The sequence below is a fragment of the Echinops telfairi genome, unplaced genomic scaffold (genome assembly GCF_000313985.2).
Source record: "Echinops telfairi isolate 266 unplaced genomic scaffold, ASM31398v2 ScPeMD7_4;HRSCAF=17, whole genome shotgun sequence".
Taxonomy (NCBI): Eukaryota; Metazoa; Chordata; class Mammalia; order Afrosoricida; family Tenrecidae; genus Echinops; species Echinops telfairi.
Window position 1 is genome coordinate 32,107,428 of NW_022103900.1, and position 16,010 is coordinate 32,123,437.

Here is a 16,010-nt window from a genome sequence, read left to right on the forward strand (position 1 = left end):
CAAAGTCTATGCTTAACAACAAACAAAAGTAAAATTATTTTCTCAATAGTCCTCTTGAAGATGCAGTGTGAAGAAGTCAGTGGGCCATATGCACGTTCTCAGAGAATATATAGGAAGAAACATTTTACTGTTTTCCAAGAATGTAGCATATTATTTTTCGCAACTCTCAGAATTTTGAATACACAGATGCAGCCAACTCAGTGATATAGTGACTTAGTCTTATAGAAAGAGTGAAATATGTAGAGAGAGAGAGAGAAAAAAATACATCATTATCTTTATGAGAAAGAAGCTTAGTTGTGCTTCTTCAGACAACCACTCACCATGCATTGCATATACTAGGAGCGTACCCCTTTAGAAAACTCACACTCTTAGGAAACCACATGCATTATCTTAACGATGTCCCTGATTTTGTTGGCTTATTTCTTGTTGAATGTGAAAATAGTTCGGGATTTGGGGCAGGGGGTCCACACAAATCACTTTCTCTGGCTTCAGTCGGGTGGAGACTTCAACTCCAAACCAGCTCAAGGCAGAGATGGGACACGTGTCTACCCTCCAAACTTCTTTCACTCTGTTCTGACACAAACCCTTCCTCTGCAGCAATCGATTTCTCTGCTGTATTAGATTATTCATTGCAATGACCACTCAGAACTCAGAGAAAATATTCACAATTATGGGGATTTTTTTAGGGGCGTAACAGCTTACCATAGTCAGGATTAGAATATATTAAGGATATAGTCTTTTGTCCACAGTAGCACCTCTACTCAGCTAGCAGTCTCTGGTCCCCAGTCTTTTACCCATGTGGTCCTTTCTGCTTTCATCTGTGGTGTGGGAAGCCTTTACTTCTGCCTTCCAATCTTAGCAGTACTCGGAGGCTATGCCTCATGGTCTCAGCATGGCTCCCCACTCCATGGGTCAGTCTCTGGCGCCTCTGCTTCCTCCACTGCTGTAGACCGGAATCTCCACACATGCTCCACTGGTAGCCCTTCTTTCTTGATGGTCATCGGACTCTCCCTTTTCCTGCCACTGAGATAGTTCTTTTACAACCAGAAGGAAGGCAAAATTGACCAATCCCTGAATTCTCCCTTATTTTCAAGGGATTGGAATCATATGCAGCATATGATATAAGACTAAGTCACTATATCACTGAGTTGGCTGCATCTGTGTATTCAAAATTCTGAGAGTTGAGAAAAATAATATGCTGCATTCTTGGAAAACAGTAAAATGTTTCAATCATTTCATGGAGAAATGATTATGAGTATAAAATAAAACAACAACAACTCACTGCAATCAAGTTAATGCTAATGGATAGCGAACCCCTGTGGGTTCTGAGAGTGTGACTATTTAGGTGAGTAGAAAGCCCTGTCTTTCTCCTGAGAAGCTGCTGATGGTTTTGAACTGCCAACCATGCTAATTAAATCCCAGCGTGTTGCCACTACACAAACCATAATACCAAAATGTGTATGTGCCTGATAAATCAAGAATGTATATCATCCATCAATTAATTCTCAATGATATTTAACATGCAGGAGAGCTCAGGCTAAAATGAATAATGGAAGCAGTAGTTTACTAAGATGTAGACATACATACTTCTAGTTACAAAAGCAGCAAAGGATAATGCTTTTTTTCTCCCCCATTTGTTCCTAGATTATACCTTATATATACTTGCAATATCTTGGAAATTTTTCTGAAAGTTACTAAAGACAAACAAACAACAATTTTAATTAAATGTCAATATTGTTATTGCATGTATACTTGATTGTATATATCAGATATATCCCCGAAAGGTGAATGGAAATAACAATAATTTTGAAAATAATATTTAAGTCTAACTTAAATTTCTTGAGCCAGTGTTTTAATGTCTAAAACAGATTAAATATATATTTGACAGCATTACCCAAAACACACACACACACACACACACACAAACACTAAAATTTCACAGCATAACAGTTACCTGCATTAAAAGAGGTCCCATCACTGCTTTCTATTATATTTTAGTTTGTTGTTTTTTAAGTGTTGTTGGTTAAAAACTCTCTAAAAAAATCCCTAAATTGAGAATATTTGAACATGGGTACTTAACGTAGCTGTGAATATACTCATGACTGTGGTGGAGCATAAAAAGGCCATAGTTATGAAAACGTTTTCCAGCCCAAGCCTTCAGTGTGGCTGACTAAGTTAGACTGGCTGAAAGTGAACGGTGGAGCTTTTCCTTTGGTTGATCAAGCAATAAGCAAGCTAGAACTATCACTACTAAGGAAAGCCCATGAAAAGGGGAGAATTTGCATATAAACACAAACAGAAAGCTGAGGAGGTACACGGTTATAAATCTTGACGAGAAGGTGGATTGTTGGACTTCTAGCTTCTAAGGGTTGTCTGAGTTGGTAGATTTGTCTGGTGAATTCCTTTACTTCCTTTATCCAATTTTTTTTCTGTTTTTTTGGGTCAAATATAGGTAGTGATTGCCCTTTCTAGGCAGCCTCAGGAAGCTAGATCTAGTTATAACCAATACTCCTTTGCTGTTGTGTGATATTTCCCCAGGTGGAAGGGCTTAAAAGAAACAGGCTAGCCTGAGAGAAAGAGCCTTGAAACAGGCTAAATGTGAGGTATACATTTTGAGCTTCCATGGCAATATCTCTTACATTCTTTTGCAAATTCATTGGGCAAAATGCAGCATTTATAGGAATACACAGTAGAATAGCTCAAGTGAGGGTGGAGAGTCTCAGTAAACATAAATAAACTCCTTGAGGGAATACCTCCCTGGGTCTGGGGGCTCAGGGCCATAGGTCTCCAGGGACACAAGGTCAACTGTCATACTATAGCATGCAAAGACAGTGTCCTAATTTAGTGAGTAGCATCTGGAGTCTTGAGCAGTCATCTAAGTGCATGTATTAGTCTCCTCCTTTCTGGAGAAAAGAGGCATTATGAAAATCTAAGATACATGAAAAGAATTGGCTCAGTGGACTAATGGACCCTTCAAACATCAGTCTCCATGAACTTGATACCAGGGAAACTAGACGGTGCTCAGGTACCATTTCCAATGGCTTTGCATGAGATCACATTAAAAGGTCTTGGTTAGAGTGGGATGGAAAGGAGAAACAAAACTCAAAATCATAAAGGAGGTCAGGATAACTGCTGGATAGAGGCTAGTGGAGCCCCGGGAGTATGGTCGTGAGTTATTCTTCAGGTTTTAGGATGAACTCACTCCCACAGCTCAATGTCCCATCAAACAGTAGACAGGTCTGTCAGGGGAATATTAACACCAGTGAGGTACAAACGCTTTTGATTAATCAATGATTTGTTATCACGTGGGGGCATTAGCCATGGATACAATTACCAAAGCTTAGGAGAGAGGAGGCTTGCAGGTAGGAAACAATGGAGAAGGTGAAATGAGTGGCACGGCATTGAGGAGACTTGCAATGAATAAGATTAAGCAGAATGTATACGAATAGTTGAAAGTAAAACTGATGACTTGCTCTGTAACATTCACCCAATGTTTAAAAAAAAAAAGTTTAACAGTGGTCAAAACTTCCTACATTAATTTCAATATTTACTAAAGTTCACAAAAATCTCATCATCTGAAAAGCACGGAAATAAGCTACCAGTTTTAAATAAATTTTATAATGATGAACAAATAATCTTCTAGTGTTTTGATAAAATACCTTCTGATTTATCTTTGCATAAATTGAGTGTTTTGATGTAATTATTTAAGAGTTACATTCACCTCTAGGAAGTCCTGCTGACATAGTGGAGTAAGTGTTAGGATACTACGCATGATGCCAGTGGTTCAAAACCACTAGCTACTCCATGGGGGAAATATGAGGATGTTTGTGCTTGTAAATATTTATACTCTCAGAAACCTAGCAGTTTTATTCTATCCTACAGTGTTGCTATGAGTCAGCATGAACTCAATAGTAGAGGATTCTGGGGGGAGACTTTACTACCTTTGGAGTAATGTCTATCTAAAGGTAATTATAATATATTTTATGCATTTGAAGATAGTGTAATATGATAATGTCATGGTTGCTTAAGATGAACATTTTAATGAATCCAGTTTTCCGATCTCAACTGTGCGACCAAGGCTCAATGTCTCCACTTCTGGTGCCCTTATGCTTTCTTCCCTTTGTGCTTGACTTTCTATCAGATTTTTCCGTATTGGAAGTATGACATAGTATCTCTAGTATTTTAATAGCATCTCTAGCAAATTTGAATCAATGTGATTAAAAATAAGCCATTGTACTAGCTGTTAAACTTTGCAAACTTTAATTCAGAGCTGAAACTCCAGCAAATTGAAAGTTAGGTTAACAGGATTATTCAGTGGAACTACATTAAACCATCACAACTTGAACAGTGAGTGGACTCTAATATATGCTCATTTGCAGAAAACAAACTAAAGATTCACGAACTTATCTCCCTGGAAATCTTGCTCCCTAATTTGATTTTCTTTTTTACCTATTCTCTGCACTTTTAAAAACGAAAGCAGCTGAGCTATCACGGGTTTGGTGTATTACACACGCATATAAAAAGAAGAAATCCACGGTGTCTGTTACATTGAATCATATTGACAATTTGAGAAACGAAATTGTGTTTATTGAGGTTAACTGTGTCAAAATGAAATTTTCAAGGTAAATATTTGCTGCCCCAAACTTAAATGTGCTAGCATGTGCATGCAGGGGTGGGGGTGGAGTGGGGAGTGCTATAGATTCAAGTAAACCCTGAAATATTTATGCTTTATAGTTTAGGTTGCCATCCTGGTGAAAAGTGACTGTTATAGATCATAGTCCCTGGGTATTGAAAATAGCTAATGCATTCATCTGACAATAACTGCCAGGTTGGTACTTTGAGTTCACCCAACAGATCGCTCAATGGAAGCCCTGGAGTTCCACTTGCTCAACGTTAACCATGGAGCATCTTATGGAGTGCAGTCTATTCGGGCATTCAGGAGGTCATTATAAGTCGGAATCAACTTAATTTCAACTGGTTAATAATGTTGTTGTAAACCTGTGGTAGCAATTGTACAGTATTGCTTGATGTGATTGAAGCATGGAATGATAAGGAACATGTATTGCATAACAATGGATTAGAAACAAAGAGAGGGGGAAGGGAAAGGGGAAACCACAAAAAGCAACCAAGGGGACTAAGTGCCACATCTCGGAGCGAAGACCTCACCAGATGAAGCTGATTCAAGCCATTACCCTAACATCTAGCGCCATCTTCATTTCTAATTTCCGACTTCACTTTCCAATTAGAAGCTGAATAAACTTGCCCTCTGTGTTGTTTAAAAAAAAATGAGATGAGGAAATACACGTTTTTCTTAAATTCACTGGAAATTTTCTTCTCACTAAGCGTTTGCTCAAGAACTCAACTGAATCCCATTGCCATTAATTTGAGTCCTGCACATCGCACCCCGCCGGGAAGAGTAGAACTGTTGCTGTGAGTTTCTAAGCTGTGTGTCTTTACGAGAGTGGAAAGCCTCATCTTTCCCCTGTGGAGTGCTAGGTGTTTTAAACTACTGATGAAGAGTTCACTAGGTGACGTAAATGGTTAAACTCTCAGCCAAAAGGTTCATGGTTCTAATCCCCTGAGAGGTGCCTCAGAGACAGGTCTGGTGATCCGTTTGGAACAGTCAAATAAATCCCTGAGGACCCAATGGAGCTGTTTTCCTCTGCACAGATGGGCTGCCATGATTCTGGATCGGCTCAAGGATAACGATCAACGAAAAGAAATCACCTGTTGCAATTCAATGGGAAATAAACTTCTTCAGGTAACAGTAAGGCAAATGGCACAAAATAATAAATCTGGGATCGAAAGGGTAAAATAAAGTTTTTTTAAATTAAACAAAAAATTTTTTTAAATGTGGATGTAAGCTTCAAGAGAATGGGAAAGGTCTTTTTCTCAACTCCGACCAAGCTTTTTTTGAAAGTTCAAACTAATTTTATGATATTTCAAATATAACTTTAAGTCAGTTGACATTATGAAATGCTATTTTAGATAGATTCTTTTAAAAATTAAGATATCTGCATGCATAAGTTCATATATTTTAGTTAAATCCGATATACTTAATTAGATATTTCTACAGGGATGTTTAATTCTCATTAACTTGTTTATTTGTAGAGAAGTCTTCTCTACACCCTAGGAGCTCTTCTGTGTGGGTGTCTTAAAAGCAAGATAAGTACTAGAATTTTGATTTGATTCTGTAGATAAAGATATAGATTTATTTTAAAACATTTATTATTGATTTGTTATGTTCAGAGACTTATCCAAAACAACAGAAAATTCAACCAAACTGACAAGAATTTGCACTGTAGAATGAAGAGGTTGTTTCTGTTAATATGTTACAGAAATATATTAAGTGTGCATTTCCAAAGAAATTTTAAAATAACATTAATTTTACTGTTCTTTCATCATTGTCTACCTGTATGGAACAGTCTTTCACCACACATATGAACAGAAGACACAGTGGCCTCTGTCTGAATTACTAGTGCCTATGTCTTGTTATAAGACAGTACGGGATCTAAACAAATAGACTAGAGTCACTGTGACCAGGAATGTGAGCAGGGTGAGAGAAGAAAGTGACCACACTGAACGGCGCTGTCAGTACAGATCTGATGCAGAAAGGTCCACTTTACACAAAGACTTGGATGAAGTAAGAACTGTGGTCAGGAGGATGTGTAGGCAGCAGAAACAGGAAGACTGGAGGTTCTCTTGGGGACTGTGACGGCATAAGCATTGAAAGAGAAGCAGGTTGTGACTGGAGTGATAGAATCAAGAGGGGAAATGGTCAAGAAGTGAGGGCACAATTACAGAGGCAAGACTAGAGAGAGACTTCCAAAATACGGTCAAAACTTGGACTTTTACTCAGATTGAAAGTTGTGTGTCTTCCCAGACTAACACAAGTTGTAATATTTTGTTTTGTGTCGAGTCATATTTTGTTATGTTTTCTTGAAGACTTCTAGAGCAGTTTTGGTCCTCATTCAATAATGTCCTTGCAAATAATTCAGTAGCATTGGTTATGTTCTCACAAGCCATGAACATTCTCATTGCTTCTATTCTGTTTGGTCCATTTCCATTAATCTAGTTTCCCTGCTCCCTTACAATCTCATCTTTATTTTAAAAATGATTGTTGATAGTTTAGGAAACGAAGAGCACACCTGGGCTCTTACACACACAGCCCACCGGTCTTACCACTTTCCCCTTCAAGAGAAGCAGCTGGCGTAATGGAATGGAATGACTTTCTGTTTGCTTGTTTTTTTAATCATTTGATTGGGGGCTCATACAACTCTTATCACAACCTACCCATACATCCATTGTGTCAAGAACATTTTTATATTTGTTCCCATCATAATTATCAAAACATGTTATTTCTACTTGAGCCCTTGGTATCACCTCCTTATTTTCCCCCTCCCTCCCCAGCCCCCTTCCTCACAAACCCTTGATAATTTAGAAATTATTATTATTTTATCATGATATCTCCCTTCACCCACTTTTGTGGACTGACTTTCTGAAGACACAATGATGGCACTAGTTAGGTGGCAATATCAGGACACTATATATGTTTTAATCCAGTGACCAATATACGGTGCTATTTCTCTAGTAGCTAGGATTCATGGGTCCAGGAACCAGGGAGTGGAGTAGGGGTGGCATCACTCATGATTACTCCTAGTGACCCACTCATGACATTTCTGCTTCCTGTCCCTGCTACCCTATATTCTTCAGATCTTGGGTCTTGATTCCAAAGGGAGACACACTCCTGGCTGGAAACACAGACCTGATTCCACTGAACTGGGAGTTAAGGATGTTTCCTGGCCATTTGGTTTCCTCAGGCTTCTGAATCAATTGGCAATGAAGAGCTGTTAATGTATTGAGTGGTGTGATTAATCCTGACTATCAAGGGGAAATTAAATTGATATTCATGACGGAGGTGAAGAAGCCTATGTCTGAGAGCCAAGCGAGTCTGTAGGTTGTCTCTTAGGATTGGCATGTCCTGTGATTAAAGAAACTGGAAACTGCATGACCCAAGATACTTCAGAAATGAAGGTTTGGGTCATTTCACCAGGCAAAAATCATGAGAAGCTCAGGTTCTTAATGAAGACAAGGGGAATATGGAATAGTGGTGGGAGTCACAAACCCATTCAGAGGCTATTTCAATAATTCAGGTGGAAGAAAGGTTTAGGAATAGCAGAAAAGATGAGGAGAATTCATATTTTTGATGTATTTTTAAAAGCCATGACAACATATTTGGGGTATGAGAGAGAAAGGAATGAAAGAAGATATCAAGGTTTGTGGCATGAACAGTGGTAGAAGACAATTGCCAAAAAGTGAAATGAGCAAGACTTTAAAGAAAACTATTAAAGAAATGAGGTTTTTACATGTTAACTGTGATGTGTCCACTAGACATTCAAGTTCATATGTCAAAATTTATATACTAGCATTTAGTATATAAAATGTATATACTAAATCATATACAAAATTTATATACTAGCATCAGTGTACTGATAACATTAAGGTTATAAAAATACACTAGGTGATCCAAAGAAGTAAATGTAGACAAGGATAAAATCAAGGTCGTTTGGCATGAGGCTCTCCAATATTAAAAATTACATGTACTGCATGTCCAGAAATATTGAAGTGGTTGTATACACACCATATTCCTTCACTCACAATGCTATGCTTTGATTTACTACCACCCTCCCCAAAAACTTAAGCCTCATATTGCTGTCTTTGGCTGGGTTGGCTAGAGAAACAAATCCAGCAACACTCATGTAAGTCTAAGACAGAGCTTTATACCAAGAAGTAATTATACATCAAGAAAACATCCCAGCCAAGTCTTACTTGATTCCATAAGTTCAATATTAGTCCATAACTCCCTCTTCAGACTCCTGCAGTCACATGCAATAATGCAGAATATAGGAACATCACAGGTTGGTGGGTGCAAAGTCATATGGACCCGATGACTGGGGTAACATCTCCAGGGCTCTGGCAGCAACTAGGGCCATCCAGCAGGGAGGTGCAGGCAGAGAGAGGAGAGGGAAGGGGAGATTCCGAGGGCCCTCCTTATGGCATGGTCATGCCCACAAGGAGGTACCATCAGTCTGTGACTTGACCGTCACCCCATACACTTTTATATATCTTCACATTGACATGAAATTATGTAACTACCACCATTACCTAATAGAAATCTGTGGTCCTCCCTTATCTACCTATTCATTTTGCTTCCCGAAACTGTTTCTCTTTCTAAATGTTCTTATCTTCAGGGAGTGCCGAACATTTGTTACAATTTACTCTTTTACAGATCTGTATCTGTCTGCTTTATTTAGTTGTATTTTAGATGTCTCCATCTTACTAATCTATACTAACAGATTTAAAAATTTTGGTGGAAGTAATCCTAGCATTCCCTTCACCACCATCGTAATGACGGAGCATACTGACTGCTTACTATGTGCCAAGCACACTCTTGACTACTCTCTTCACAGGTTCTCAACTCCTCTATCGGATGATAGCTATTAGTCCTGTTTTGCCTATAAGAAAATTGAGATTCAAGAAACTAAAATAACTTGCTTGGTGTATCCTAGATAAAGGTAGCAGAATTGAATTTCTGTATCAGGTATGAATGACTTCAATTTTCTGAAGCACACTTCCCTAAACTTCAACCACTTGTCTGGGCTTCCTTCATTGTAATGATTTTAAAATTGCCAATCACTCTGTGTTGGAATCAACTCGATGCCAGTAAGTTATACATGGTAAAGTACAAAAATTAGTTACTTAAATAAATGAATGATTATTTGAATTGATGTCTACTTTTATTTTGACAACCATACTAATATTCAAACTAAAACTTCAACTGAAATGAATTTTTGCAGAATCTTCAATTAAGTTGAATTTTTTCAATTCTTGTTATATTCTATTTTAATATAATTTAGCAAGTCATAAAGAGCACACTTTGTTTTAGATTTTTGATCATAACAAATGGCTAGAATATTACTTTGAGGTCAATGTAGAGTCAGCTTGGTTCCCTACACTCTAGAGATCTGCATGAATTATATTAATAATAGTCATTGTAGTATTTGGATGATTTTTATGTCAACAGTTCTGCCTAGGGCTGGAGTCAAATCTGTCCATTACGCTTTAGTCTGATGATGCCTTCTAGGTGTCGTAAGTCTTTCGGTATAAGCGTGGGGGACACTGGGAACTTCTGACTCTGCCCCTTCACCTTCTTGCTTGCAGGGATTCTGCCACGGACCCAAAGAGCTGCAGATGACCTGCCACATTTCCAAAAGCCTTGGATCTACGTGGTTCTGCAGCCACCAGCCTGTGATCTTCATGCCTGCCTTCCATAACACCCTTCTGTTTCATTGCAGGTGGCCATATGAATCGGAAGAGGGATTTATGGACAAGTGTCAGACTTATGGATGAGTTGGAGTGGGATGCCTTCTTGACATATAATTACCTCTTAATATAAAGCTCTTTCTGAAACATAGATGAGTTTCACTAAATTTGTGGTCTAGACAACCTGGCCTAAGTAATAGTAATAAAAATAATTACCACTATCTAACTCATAGCACACCCACCGGTGTCAGAATAGAACTGTGGTCTATACAGTTTTCAAAAGCTGACAATTTGGAAATAGATTGCTAGTCCATTCTTACAGTGAACCTCTGAGCTGTCTTGAACCTCCAACCTTTGTGTTATTAGATCGACACATTACACATCTGCCCCACCCAGGAACTGGATGATATTACTTCTTGAGAAATTATGGTCAAAATCAGAACCAGAGGTTCACAGGATCTTATACCTTCAAAGAAGCATCAGGATTTTAGATTAATTTTTAGTAAGATGTATCAAAATGACTATTGTAAAATTAAATTTTTGAGTAACCCGAATTCTGAAATACACCAATATCTTGAGATCCATACTTACCATTCCTAAGAAGAGTGACCCAACAGAATGCTCAAACCACAGAACAGTATTATTGATATCACACGCAAGTAAAATTCTGGTGAAGATCATGAAATAGTGATTGCATCCGCACATTGATTGGGAACTGCGAGAAGTTCAGGCTGGAGTCAGAAGAGGATGTGGAACAAGGGCTATCATTGCTGATGTCAGATGGATCTTGTCTCAAAACAGAGACTCTCAGAAAGATATTTATTGTGTTTCATTGGCTAGGAAAATATATTCGGCTGTGTGGATCATAATAAGCTATGGATAAACTTGAGAAGGATGGGAATTCCAGAACACTTTTTTACACTCATTAGGAACATGTACATGCATCAAGAGACAGTTATGTGAACAAAACAGGGATTATTGCATGGTTTCAAAACAGAAAATGTGTGCATTAGGGTGGCATCCTCTCAACAAATTTTTCAATCTGTATGCTGGCAAATATTCAGAGAAGCTGCTTTATATGAAGAAAAATGTGGCATCAAGATCAGTGGAAGCCTTATTAACAACCTGCAGTAGGCAGATGACAGAGTCTTACTTGCTGAAAGTGAAGAGGACTTGAAACATTTGATGTTGATGTCTCAAGATTGCATCTTTCAGGCAGGATTACAATTCAAAGTAAAAAAGACCAAAGTCCTCACAACTGGACCAATAGGTAACCTCATTATAAATGAAGACAAGGTTGAAATTGTCAAGGATTTTGTCTTCCTTAGATCCACCATCAATGCTCATGGAAGCAACAGTCAAGAGCTCAAAAGACATTTTGGATTGGGCAAATTGCTGCACAAGACCTCTTTAGAGCATTGAAAACCAAGGATGGGACTCTGAGGTTTCAGGTGTGTCTGATCCCAGCCATGATGTTTCAATTGCTTCATGTGCATGTGAAAGCTGGACCATGCATAAGGAGGGCTGTAGAATACTGGAGGAGTTTGGATTGTGGTGTTGGAGCAAAATTTTGAAAGTACCGTGGACTGTTCAAAGGACAAACTGGAAGAAGCATGACCAGAGGGCTCCTTAGAGGCAAGGGTGGCAACACTTAGTCTCCAATACTTTACGTACACGTTAAGGAGAGACCAGTCCCTGTAGAAGGACATCGTGCTTTATGGAGTGGAAGGGCACTGAAGAAAAGGATGGTGCTCAAGGAGACGCATGGATGCCATGGGCTTACGCATATGAAGAAATTCGAGACTGGTACAGGGCCAGGCCGTGTGTCATTCTGCTGCACCTCGGTTGCTATGGGTTGGAAGCAACTCAATGGTACATAGCAACTACAGGGCGCTGTATCTTGTTTCCCAAATGTAGCAGATGCTATCAATGTCCCCCAGACTTTTCAGTGTGAGCTGCCTAACTTCTCCTTGCCACTGTGTGCATTTATGTGTCTGAGGGGCTTTGAACTTTTCCTAAGACATTCTATGCTAAGCATATTTGAGAGTCCAGAAGTGACAGGAACTAACACATGCTCTCTCATATCATCAATCCCTCCACAACCCACTGCACTCAATGGTTTTCCTAATCAATGATTCCAAGGAGGAGGTGGAAGAAAAGCCTGGGAAGCTACATCTGAAAACCACTCCCTAAAAACCCAATGAATCCCAATGGTCTGGTCTGCAACTGATGATGCTTACAGGAAATGGTGAGGGCAAAGTATCGGTCTGCACTGTGCATTTTGTTTGTCTTGCATGGAGTCACCATGAGTCAGGGCAACTCAGCAACAATTAATAACAATAACTCAGGACGTGGTATAACCATTATATATTGCAAAGCCTTCACCGCCAGAGTAGGAGAAAGCCAAGGGGTGTACTATCCATTAGTTCTCAAAGGATTTAACTCTAGCCATATCTATGATGGTTGGTTTAATAAGACCCTCTAATGGGCTCGGTCTTACATAGATCATTTCCCTATGTCTCTCTCCCAACCCCACTAATATTGTTTGTGCCTCAAAAAATTGCAAAATTAAAATAAACAAAAAACCACTGCCAACAACAAACAAACTGTGAGTATCATTATCATATCTAATTGAGACCCCTTGCATCTATGAGTGCTGCACCAATATTTATCTCAAAAGTGACTTATAAAGACCTGCTTCAGATTTTATGTTCAACTAAACATTTACCTCTCACTCTCCAAATTAATCAAGAGCATCTAATAAAACTTACAGTGTAAGGCTATTAAACTCCATGATGTCAGAAATCTGAAAATAATTGTCTCCTTATGGGCCCTTTCTAAGAAAATATTTAAATGTAAAGTGTCTTTCCTTATAGCAGAGAATATGTCCTTTATACATATGTGCTAGAAATACCCTTTGCTTTTGTATATGATATTAGAGAGAACTGGTAGCTGTAAAATTCAGCACTTTCTGAAAGAACAAATTCTATTCTTACACTATGTAATTTGGTTTTCAAATTTATTTTAAGGAATAGAAATCTCCCACTCCTACTTGGTGCATTGACTATATAATGTGTTTTTAGATACAGGATAAACAATTTATTTTAATATTGAGGAAACATCAGTCAGGATTTTATTAGAATTCTAAAAATGAATAATAAGCCCTGTCCCATAACTTTGTACAATATTGAAAATAAACTTGTAATTCACTCAGTGGTGACTTCACTAATCTCTTTTTAAATCCCATCAAACTGCTTGAGGCAGCAGCTGGTCTTTTTTCCAACACCCTGGGTATGTTTACTGCAGCAGTGTCATTTCGTCTCAGGGGATTGGGATTGTTGCTAAGGCGTGGGCCACACCTTCCTCATGCTTACCTAAAGCCATCATTCATGGTTTCCTAATCACGCAGTTCACACAGTGTCGACATGGGGGCATTGGCAAACATCTTCTCCATGTTTCTACAGGTGTTACGTTTTTAGCTCCCCTGGTGACCAGTAATCATCCTATTGGACTAAAATGATATATTTTTAAAAAACAATGTCCTGGCATTGCTGGGAACATGCCTATAAAGGCCGTGAAGGTCTACATAGCAAGGATTGCACAATAACCCATTAAAATAAACATTTGCAACCACAGATAGCTGGACTGAAATCCCTGCTCTGATACAAATAACATCTGGACAACTTTTGTTTGCATCTTCCAGCATAAAACACCCTTGAGAAAAAATAGAAGGCAAGCTGAAAGACAAAGGACCACTAAAGGTTTTATTGTGCTATGGGTGTGGTGCCGTAAATTTGAGGGGGTTCAGGCAAGAGCTGCCAAATGTGAATTTAAACAGCATGTTGTTTTTAAAAGTTGTAACACTGGTGAGGAACAATTCGGTTTTCTTACATAATTAATCCAGTGTGAAATAGAGGGACTGGAATGCTTCCAGTGGTTTAAAAATAACTCAATTATTTATAAGTTCCATAACGCTATAGGATTCTGCACTAAGGAGAAGAAAGTAAAGGCATCTTGGTACCAAGTGGGCTGGCCTTCTCCAGCCAGGGCTCTAGGAAGTCGATATAAACAATTGAATTGTAAAATACTGTGCTTAGGACCAAGGAACTAAGCTGTCCTTGGCTGATGAATCAGACTGATGGGCAGGAAAAGGTTGTTCTTCCTGAGCTTTATATATTACTGATATCCGCAGACAGACTAAAATGGAAAGAAATGTATTCAATATGAAGACCAAATGAACTGAACAATGCTGGGGGTGGGGGGTATCTAGAGGATGCGGGGAGCAGAAGACAGAGAGGAGGAGACCTGGGGGAGAAAGACAAATAAGCATCTCTTATAAGATCTGCAACGCAGGCCATGAATCATACACACCAGTGAATGGACGTTAATTTCTAATGTTGTTCTTTTATGTGAAGCAAAATAATTATAAGCTGAAAGATACTAACAAGTATGATATTCAATAAAAAGATAAAGAATTTAGCCATAAATAAATCCTTACATAAAATCTCACACAAAGGGTGGGCTCATAGCTAGCAACTATATATTTGTGTCAGCTACAGCTGGCCACTAAACAAAGGGGATGAATGTTTGCTTTAGTAATAGTAACATCTTGCAAAATATTCCACAGTCAACTCATGATTTTCTTTCTTACTTTTCCCCCCATTGCCTCTGATGGGAGGAGTCATGCGGAAGATGGAAATAGGCTGAATGGACCATGGCAGAAATCAGAACATTTCACCTCCAAAATCGGACCTTCATGTGCTTAGGTAGGTTTAACTCAGTATTTCGATTTACCTTCAGATTCTATTAGAGGGCAGAGGTTTGAGGAAATAAAAGCAGTCATTTATTAATTCAGCACTCTATAAGCTCTTATGTGGATCTAGTGTGTTTCAGGCATCCTGGATTTATTTTTTTTTTTAGCCTTGGAAACAAACAAATTATGAAACACAATTATATCATCAATTTACCAGGCTGAACAAACACAATTTGGATGCACTAATTCACGACAGTGGAAGTACATGTCAGTTGTGCAAACAAATGTTAAATTGGGAACAGAAATGGTTTTCAAGAAATTCATTTGTTGATTATTTACAGATATCACCTGTTAGATAAATTTCAGTAATATAACTATAAAAGAATTTTTCTTTCTCTAGAAATTATAAATGAAGCTGGAAATGTTGAAGGAGGATCGTTAAGGATTACTAATCCAGGTGGTGATAGTTATAATATCTAATGGCTGTTAAGTCAAGGTAATTTTTTGTAGGAATGAATAGGAGATCACTATTAGAATGATTTATTTAAAAAAACACCTTATATGTCAAGCCCATAAAAATGTCATGATTGCCCATTTTTCTGAAAAAAAGTAGGCATTGTGTGTCCACTTTGTATGTTTGTTTGTATCTTAGTATATCGGTAATCTTAGGAGTCGGTGGTGAACCTTCGGGGACAGCAAGTTTATAGGAACCGTTATGTGGTCTATGTTTTGCCGTATATGTTCTAAACAACAAAGGCAATAAAACAAATGCTTTTTTTTCCAATTTATTTTTTTTAATCATTTTATTAGGGGCTTATTCAACTCATCACAATCCATACACACATCAATTGTGTAAAGCATATTTGTACATTCTTTTGCCCTCATCATTCTCAAAACATTTCCTCTCCACTTAAGCCCCTGGCATTAGCTCCTC